The 6,602-nt window shown below is 39.3% G+C and overlaps 1 pseudogene; it reads left to right on the forward strand.

Moving 5' to 3' along the window:
- Nucleotides 1-1,516: 1,516 nt before the first annotated feature.
- On the forward strand, nt 1,517-1,745 carry LOC106736376 (cytochrome c oxidase subunit 6C-like; annotated as a pseudogene).
- The last annotated feature ends 4,857 nt before the right edge of the window (nt 1,746-6,602 follow it).

Here is a 6,602-nt window from a genome sequence, read left to right on the forward strand (position 1 = left end):
CCTCCCATGGGGGATGGCCATGTCGCAATCCCTTCCCTTGCATTCTCTTCCCAGGATCTGGGCACACACACACACACACCTGCCCGGGTAAGTTTCAAGCCACCAGGTTCGGAACTCAAACCACAGTCAGCCATGTGGGAGTCCAGCAGTGTAACCACTATATCATGTGGTGGTCCCCCTTTCCCTCTTCTCTTCACATGGGTTTTGGCAGTGGCTCCATCCCTTTGCCTATGGCAGAATCATAGCTCTATGGAAACGCCTGCCTCCATCTTGCTTCATCAGAGTCTGGGAGGTGTAAAGGTTGCTAGTCTCTAGGGTCTTCTATCCACTCTTGCGTTTCTTCACCTCATTCCCAACACTAATCACTAATCCACTTCATTAGAGAGCCAGTTAGGTGGCATAGTGGTGGCTGGATCCCATATGGCCAACTGTGTAATTTGAGTCCTGGGTGCACAGGCTTCAAAAATACACTGGGTGGGGAACCAGCAGTTAGCGTAATGGCTATGTCGCTGAACTCCCATGGAGTCGGCCACGGTTCGTGTCCCGGACCCGGTGGCTTAAAACTCACGCCGAGCACGTGTGCGTGCGTGCCCAAGATTCCAAGAGGAGAATGGAGGAGAAGGAATTGTGGCATGACCATCCCCCCTGGGGGGTGATTTCTCGCTTTCTGTCTCTATGTCTCTCTCTGTCTGTCTGGCGAGCGCATGCGCCCTATAGCGAAAACCTCTCAAAAAAAAAAAAAAAAAACTGGGGGCATGTACATGTGTACCAGAAATCTTGAGAGAATATAGAAGAAGAAATTATGAAGTGGTCATCTTCTCTGGGGTGTGTGTGTGTGTGTGTGAATTCTTACTCCCTACTTCATTGCTCTCCAGGGAGCATACCTGCCCTATAACAAAAAAAAAAAAGAAAAGAAAAAAGAAAAAAAGAAAAAAACATGACATTAGAAGGTCTTCAGTCTTTTTAATGTGCCGTCTAGTTCCTTCCAGGATTCAACTCTTTCTCAATCTTTACACTATAACTGATTTTCCTCCTAAAAGAATTAATTTTGTATTTAAAAGACTTGCTGAAAACTTCTGATGATCCTGCAAAATTGTCTAGGAATTCTGTAGGTTTTCCCTCTAGTGTAATTAAGGATGTGATTGACTAGACCCATGTCCCATCCATGATCCTGCAAAATTGTCTAGGAATTCTGTAGGTTTTCCCTCTAGTGTAATTAAGGATGTGATTGACTAGACCCATGTCCCATCCATGTATAAGGCCAACAAATCGTATAAACTTACAGGAGCCTTCTGAAGTTAGGCTACGCATGGAAACGTCATACTATATGCAATGGCAGAATGAATGCCATTTCAGTTTAAAAAAGTAATATCCACTTTTTTTTTAATGTTGGATTGTTAGAAGAATAATGCCATAATTGAGATATCGTGGGCACTCTTCTGATGGCATCTGCACAAGTGCCGTCCATCTCTTCTTCAGCCGGGAAGGACGTTGGTGTCGAGGCACAGTAACTGCCATGGTTTCCAGTGCTTTGGTGAAGCCTCAGCTGCGTGGCCTTCTGGCCATGCGTCTGCGATTTCATACTGTTGGAGCATTCACTGTATCCCTGAGTGTTGCAGCTTTCTCTAAGTCTACTGTGGCTGAACCAAGAAAGGAAGGTGTACGCAGATTTCTACAGAAATTACGATTCTGTGAAAGATTTTGAAGAGATGAGGAAGGCCGGTATCTTTCAGAGTACAAAGTGATTTTGGAATGTAAAGATTGTCATTGGACTGGTGCCACGTTCCTGAACTATGAAACATGAATACATGGGCTTAAGAATAGTTTCTCTTGATGGATATATACTGTGGACAGTGCATCTTGGCTCAAAAAAAAAAAAGAAAGAAAAAGAAATATCATGTATTCTCCATTTCTCTTTTTATTTTTGAAATCTCTCATTATCTCTCGTTCAAATTGTTGTCGTCATTGACTGCCATGTACTATTATCTGCGGTCTGTTTTGTGCTTTCTGCCTGGAACCATTTAGTAATGCATCTTTTCTAGCTTTAAGAGCCTCAGAGCTGCCCACGAACTATAGTCAAAAGTGCCATGGTTGGCCCAGCCTCTGTAACCCAGTTGTCATGTACCAGACAGTGGAGCTAAAAAACACACACAGACCATGGTTCCTGTCTCTGGATAGATTGTTCCCAAAACGAGTTGGATGCCAGGATCACGGAGGGCTCCAGGACCTGCAGAAAGGCTTTGCGATGTGACTGGGACCTACAAAAGTACTTCTTTCTTTCTCCCTCATATCTTCTCTCCAGTATGAATTTGGTTTTTGTTTGTTTGTTTTTTGTTTTTTAGGTGAAGGTTCATCACAACGGTTAGCTAAGAGCACAGTGATCTGCACCTGCCTCCCCTCAGTTATATATTACACATAAATCACTCTCCCCCAAGAACAACAGTGCCCATAATTTATTGAATTCCACTGTCCACCCTGAACATACCATTTTCATTCTACCTTATTATTTTCATTCTCTCTTCCCTCTCTGGAAGCCTTGCTCCATTTATTACTCTCCCCTCAATTATATATTACGCATAAATCACTCTCCCCCAAGAACAACACTGCCCATATTTATTGAATTCCACTGTCCACCCTGAACATACCATTTTCATTCTACCTTATTATTTTCACTCTCTCTTCATTCTCCTATATTTTTGCTTGCACCAGAGTAAATTGTATTGAGTCCTTTTTTATATTTTACTTTTTCCTATTTTTTTTCTTGCATTCAATTATGGTATATCTTTACAACATTGAAAATGAATTTGCCAAGCATGAATATTTAGTATGTTAGGCCAGTCAAAGAAATTACCATACACGTTGCCATTAACAGAAACTTTTCCGTATTTTTTCTCTTAATTCCTCCCCCCCACACACACACTTCCTGTCCTCCTCCCACACTGTCCATGGTATCCATACTTGTCTTCCATGCTTTTATGTCTTTCGATCTTTCACTTTATCCCATAGAGTGCCGACACTCAGTAAATATTAAATGGGGTCATACAATGCCTCCCTTTCATAGTCTAACTTGCTTTGCTTAGCATCAAATCTTCATCTGTTCCATTCATCTGTTCTTGGACATTTGGGTTGATATCATGTCTAAGCAATTGTGAATAATGCTGCAATAAACATGGATGTGCAAGTGTTTTTATGACTGAGTGTGTCCCTATCCTTTGGGTAGATACCCAGGAGTGTAACTGCTGAATCATGAGATAGTCCTATTTGTAGGTTTTTGAGGAACTTCCATATTGTTCTCTGCAGTGGCTGTACTGGTTTACATTCCCACTAATAGTGTAGGAGAATTCCCTTTTCACTGCAGCCTTGCCAGCACCTATCATTCTTTATTTTTTAAATCTTAGCCACTATGGCTAGGGTTAGGTAGTAGCTCATTGTACTTTTGGTTTGCTTCTCCTTTATCATTATTTTTTAATAAAAATGCTCAACAGCCATTATCATAAGGGAGATGCAAATCAAAACTACAATTAGATACCACCTAACCCCAGTCATTCATTTTTGTTGTCCATAGGACACATACACTCACCACAGAGAGAGTGAGACAAAGGGGGAGAGAAGAGAGAGAGAGAGAGAGAGAGAGAGAGCGCACTTACCTATTGTCACATCTCAATTTTTTTTTCTTCATTTATCTATTCTTTTGGGATTTGGGTGAATCACACTTAACTGCTGTGTTTTCAAGCCATCAGGCCAGGATTTAAACCAAGTTTGGACATGTGGAATCTAGCTCCCCTAACCGCTGTCCTATGGAGTCAGCTCTACTCTATCATTAAATCACAACTAAAGTCATCTGGGAAGATTCTCCTGATGTTTTCATTCTTATTTCCATATACCTTCAATTTGTTTCTGTTATGATTTACTCATGAACTCATGAGAGGAGGATGTGTCACATTATGTGTGATTATTTCTCCATGTACCTTTATTCATTCTAGTGGTGCAAGCTCTTTGACAAGGGAAACCAAGTATTTTCATCTTTGAGTACAGCCTACACCAGTGACATCATCTTCTAATCTGGAAGAGATGCCAGTGAGTCTGTGGCATGCAGGGCCACAGAGGCACCAATGGGCGCATGACTCAGTTTGCACCATACATAGAAGATCCATCACTATGTGGACCTCCTCCATAGTGCACAGGCCATAAATAGAGCCCACAACCACTCTACTGATATCTAGAAAGTCAACTAAAGCATTTGCATAGAAAAATGCTCCTAGAGCCATGTTATTTGTTGGCACATAATGGCTGACTGAATTCCAAACAAGGGCACTGAGCCCAAAGTGGATAACATGAATGGATTTGGTCTACGAAAGATTGATTTCATATTTCTTAGTGTGAAGGAGCTTTTATGTTTCTTCATGCCAGGGTAATTTTCTCATATATTCAATAATAAAGTGAAGCAATGAAGAAATTCATTTAGATCGATATTTTCCTTATTTTAAACAAAAAAGTAACATAAGCCTTTCCAATCTATTCAACTGTAACATAATCCAATAGTTCTAGTAAAATTCAATTATAAAATGGCTTAATTGAAAGTAAATTAAATAAGTATATGTCTAAGTTCTGTCACACTAAATAAGATTTTAAATTTCTCAAAGAACAGATATTTCAGTGCTGATATGATGACTTTAAATGTGGTGATATTTGGTTTTCAGAAAAATCAATAAAAATTTCACAAGCATTTAGAAGCCATCTTCCATGGATCTTGCACAAAATTAAATTGTAGTCCAGTTTATGTCCAGGTAGTGAAGGTAAAAGAAGAATTTAAAATGCAAATTTAAGCTCTGATAACTATCTTATCAAATGCCTCCATGGTAGTAGATAGAACGGATTTTTTCCCTCATCTTATACCTCGTAACCCAGAGAGGGCTGATGAAGTTCAGCACATGCACTTAATCATCTTACAAGTTAGGTATTTATCAAGAACAGCTGCTTGATAATCTCCTTTCCATACTCTTCCTGTATCTTTAAAGATAAGCATTTTTGGACAGTGTATTTTTAAAGAATTTATATTTTATAGCCTATTCCACAAAGGATTTGAGGCACATTATAAAGTGAAACACATATAAATCAGAACAATTAAAATTTAAAGGCAAATAAAAAACCAATTAAGAAGAAGATAAAGGCAAATGAAATAGTTTTGTCAAATGATTTAGTTTCCTCCAAGCCCTGTCTTTTGCCCTGTGGTTCACTCAGTAGCATGAGCACAGAGGAAATAAATGTCAGGTTACAGAATTATCATTTTCTTGTTTTTCTCTATAGAGCATTTCTTGGCCTAGTTGTAGAGCTCTGGCATAAAGTCCAGTTTGAAGAAGGTAGAGAGACATTTCCTAACACATGTCTATAGCTACAGTGATCACATTCAAGTACAGAACTGTGGAAAATATAAAACATCAATATAAAAAACTTTGATCTATTTTAGTCTAAATATGTTTTTTCTGATTTGAATTAGAAGAGATATAATTCATGCCTTACACTATGTCAGCTGTTGAAAGTAAAAAATTAGTGCTGGCGCCATAGCCTAGTGGTTAAGGAAACCAAATCCCACATGACCAATTGCAGTGTGATCCCCAGCTCCAGGGGCTTCTCTTTCTTTCTGTCTCTCTAGCAAAGCACATGTGCCCTATAGAAAAAAAAAAAAAAAAAAAAAAAAAAAAGACCTCTCTTTTAAAAAAATAAAAAGTAAGTAATGAATAGGTTCTGAATGTTATCTGGGTAATATCTCCTCCTTTTGGTGAGCTCTTTTGGTGTAGATACCTCTTAACCTTTGAAATCTGTCAGCTGTCCAGTAGGATTTGCAACCATCCACTCACAAGATGATAGTCTTCTCATCTTTGGCTGCGTGCACTACAGCTACAAATAACCTGGTGTGGGAATCATCACCAGAGTACCAGCCCATTGTAGACCCCTTTCCTTTTGAAGCTATTTCCAGGAGCTGAAGAAAGTCCATCATATTCCTTAAACACTAATTTTGTATTGGCTCAGATTCAAGTCAAGTCTCTGGTACTTGCTCTATCTGTGACCTTTGCTAACTTAATTAGTTTCTGAGTCTCTGTGCACTTAGAAAATGAGGATGCTGTCTGCCTGATGTTTTGTTATGAGAGAAGGATGTGTTGTGAGCCACAAGGACCAATAGTGGTGCCTGGTGTCAGTGTATGTTGGCTTCTTTCCCACTTTTTTAGCCTGCGGTTTGAGTTTCTTGTTACTAGCTATTTGAGACATGGGTTGTCTTATTGCTGACTTTACTGTCAACCCCTAAAAATAAAGCTCACTGCAGATTCTACGTCTTATCACTTTATAATCTGCTGCTTTCATCGTCACTTCTGACTTTTCTATTTTATTGCCCTCTTGATAATCAATTTTACATAGGCAGATTTTAAATGACCAATGTTTTATTAAACTAGGTGATGTCTTATTCTTATCAGCTTTCTTTTGTTGGAGAAATGGCTTGGGGAAGTGTCCCTTGCATCACATTACTTCTGTTCCAGCAAGTGTTCTCATTGATAAGTCAAATACACCTGCTTAATTTTAGGTGTTTACATTTGACCTGAAGTCAT

Source organism: Tupaia chinensis, unplaced genomic scaffold (genome assembly GCF_000334495.1).
Source record: "Tupaia chinensis unplaced genomic scaffold, TupChi_1.0 Scaffold139484_1, whole genome shotgun sequence".
NCBI lineage: Eukaryota > Metazoa > Chordata > Mammalia > Scandentia > Tupaiidae > Tupaia > Tupaia belangeri.